Here is a 3,544-nt window from a genome sequence, read left to right as displayed (position 1 = left end):
TGTTACCAAGAAATCCTTCAATTTCCCTTCAGGGTGTACCAGGGACCTATCTGCAAGTTGGAGAGTCACCGTTGTGGGTGTCAGCTGACCTACATTCAATTGTTTGAAGATTGAAAGGGGCATTAAGTTTATACTTGTTCTAAGATCGTACATTGCTTGACCAATGTAGATCCTTCCTATTGAGCAGGGTATTGTAAAGCTGCTTAGGTTGCGCATCTTTGGTGGGATTATAGTACTTGATTTTCCATTAATGCCACTATGGCAAATTTTCTTGTGCTTCTCTTCTTCAAAACAATATCCTTCAAAAGCTTGGCATACACTGGCATTTTCTCTATCGCTTTTATAAATGGAATATTGATGTGTAGTTATTTCAATATTTCTAGGAAGCGATGATACTGACCTTCATTGTTTTGCTTCTTTTTCAGTCTTTGGGGGAATGGAGGTAGTTGTACTTTCACTGTTCCATGGTCTAGAGGCTAAGAGGTGATTGCATCTTCAGGTTCCATAGTCTCGAGCTCCTTTGACTCAGTTTGCGACAACGATTTCTTTGATTCAATCGCATGTTGCTCCTTTGAATCGGTCTTGCTAGGCTCCTTCCTGACTTCTACCATCGCCTTTCTACTTCTCAGGGTGACTGCTTGGCAGTGCTCTTTCACAATATTCCCTAGATTGCGTGGAAGCTCAGTTGAGCTAGGCAATGTCCCTTGGGTTTTGTTCTTTAGTTCTCCTGCAATTTTTCCTATTTGAATTTCCAAATTGCAGATGGATGTAGCTAGGTTCTTGAGGTTTATTTCATTCTTTTCGATGTATTTCTTTAACAAGTTCTTCAGGGATGATGATGGTGGTGTTTGAGAGCTGCTAGCTTGCTGTTGCTATGTCCGTTAGTTCTTTGGAAAAATCCTCGTGGTCCTTCTCTCTGAGCCATAGGTTGACTGCTTTGTTGTTGGTTGTTTTTCTAAGAAAAATTAGGGTGATTTCGCCACCCCGGGTTGTAAGTGTTTGAAAAAGGATCGTTTTTAAAAAAGTAGATTGATTGGGGATTTCGTGGACACTCCTCAACAGAATGCAGTCCTTCACATGTAACGCAGCTGGTGTTTGTTTGTTCTATCCCATTTACTTGCCCACTTCGAGTTCCGGAATTGTTAATTGCAATGCCTTGCAATAAATTTCTCATCGCATTCATTTGACTTTGCAATGATGCAATGGCACCATTACTTGCATTACCTTCTCTGAGTTTTGAACACCCCGGAATTGTTACTTGCATTACCTTCTCTGGGTTTTGCTCGTTGATTGCTTTCTTGCCAATCTTCATGGTTTTTTGCGATGCGATCAAGAATGTTCTTTGCCTCATCATATGTTTTGTCCAGCAGACCTCCTGCTGCTGCCGCATTGGCAGCTGTCTATGATGCAGAATGGAGTATATGATAGAAAATCTCCATTTGGAGGCTATCCGACAATCCATTATGTGAGAAATCGCGTACTAGTCTCTTGAATCTCACCCATGCATCACTGAGAGATTCATGTTCTTCTTATTCAAAATTGGTGATCAATTTCCTTCTTCTGGCATTCTCTATGGGAGGGAAATAATTCTTCATAAATTTCTCCACAGCTTGCTCTCATGAAGTTATCTCTCCTGGTTCGAGGGAGTATGCCCAATTTCTTTCTTTATAGCATAGTGAAAATGGAAATAGCGTGAGTCGAACCACTTCTGGGGAAATATTGGGGAACACAAAAGTGTTACAGATTTCAATGATGCTTCATAGATGGGCGTGCGGATCTTCACCATGTCGTCCTCCAAACTGTCCTACTGTTTGTAGCATTTGTAACATTATTGGCTTCATCTCCAAACTTGATCCATCCAATGCTGCTCTCATGATTCCTAGGGAGAAATCATACAACTTTGGTGATAATAGTCCCGGATGGGTCTATTGCGATCATTTGCCAATAGGATAGGATTTGCCATTATGTTGTTTTCGTTTTCTATTCGTTCCTCAGGTTGTTCAGCCATTCTGTGAACTCTTCCTTGTCGTCTATGTCTGTTTTTCTGTCTTCTGCAAAAGGTTGTTTCGATCTCTAGGTCATAGTTGGGCTCAGGAGTGTGTCCTTTGCTCATGCAACACTTGCTTCTTCATTTACCGAAGGAATGGCAATGCAACAAAGGTCGAAAGTTGCAAAGATCACAGAGGTTTGATGTTAGTGCAATCTATACCGTAGTCCTCACCAACGACGCCAAAAACTTGATGCGTTGATTTATGGTGGGATGATGTGTGTATGCGATGATCATACAAGTTTTCCTAACAAAGCCCAAGTATAAGCCTTCTTACGTTTCCTAGTAAGTCCAGGGTCGAACACAAGAACTACTAAATAGATATGCGACGGACTCTCTAATTCTATTGCGGTGGTGAAAAATAAGTAGATGGTGTTTTAATTTAGATTTTCCTAAGCGATGGAGTTGAATGCGGAGCGATGAAAGCATAGAGTTATAACAAGTATGCTATGAAGGGGTTGAGAAGAGACTTAGCTAACATTTCCCAAGATTGTGTACAAGTTATGCGATCATGCTAGACACAAATATTAGTACTACATTTCTCAATGAAAAATGCCACATTTTCTATTTCTAGGACGCATGCGATGTGTATGAAAAACAACAGATAGACTTATTTCTAAGTTTCTACTCTTTCTTATGCGATCTAAGTCTGACTCTCTCAAGCCTAGATTCTATCTTTAGACTACTTTCTCGAGTACTTCCAAATGATGAATGACAGATACATAAGACAAGATGATCGCATAAAAGGTGTAGCTTAGGTCGTGCTAGCTAAGTACTTCTCAACCCATTCACAAATTTAGTTACTCATGCATGGTGTAGAGAGACTGAACATATATCGAAATGAGTTTTCCATTTTCTGCAAATGAAGTATCGAGTACAAAATAACAAACGGATTTGAGAAATAACAAGCCAGGTAAGAAATGTCTTGCTTCCCGTGGCCTTTTACACTATTCTTTATCACTTCAACTCTATTCTAGATGCGGATTCTTGCTCTCGCAACGGTTGGACTTTTCTCCTTTGTATTGTCTTCCGAAAGTCTCTCGATCTATCTGGGAGCAATTTCTCTCGGCTTCACCTCGCCTCCTTGTTCTCTCTTCGTCTCTATGTATATATGTATCACTCTCTTCTGGTAGCATTTGGTATTTATAGATTTTAAGGTGAAGTAGCTCTTCTTACCAATGATTGTAATGATGGACAGCATTAATTTCCCTACTCTGTTGCGCCGTTTAAAAGTCACCGAAAGTTCAATGTACTTGCAACAGTATGGTTTTTAATGCTTTGTCAACTAAATTCGAAATCGACCATTATAAGCTTTACGTCCCATTGTGATTTATTATGCTATCGCCTTGATGCGAGGTCTTTATGCGATCACTTTTGCAGAAACTTGTCACGATCGCATGACTTACGATCGCAACTTCAGGCGCGCTATCGCATTGTGCCCCTGGATCGCATATTGATATGCGCCATCACATTGTACCTTCACATAATAGACTTATT

The 3,544-nt window shown here is 40.3% G+C and overlaps 1 non-coding gene across 1 annotated transcript; it reads left to right on the top strand.

Annotated features, from left to right (window-relative positions):
• Positions 1-1,455: 1,455 nt before the first annotated feature.
• Positions 1,456-1,562, top strand: LOC120068842. The gene has a single exon (XR_005479374.1). It is a non-coding gene; the product is annotated as a small nucleolar RNA R71 (small nucleolar RNA).
• Positions 1,563-3,544: the final 1,982 nt, after the last annotated feature.

This window comes from Benincasa hispida, unplaced genomic scaffold (genome assembly GCF_009727055.1).
Source record: "Benincasa hispida cultivar B227 unplaced genomic scaffold, ASM972705v1 Contig1194, whole genome shotgun sequence".
NCBI lineage: Eukaryota > Viridiplantae > Streptophyta > Magnoliopsida > Cucurbitales > Cucurbitaceae > Benincasa > Benincasa hispida.
This window is presented reverse-complemented; position numbering and strand designations above follow the sequence as displayed.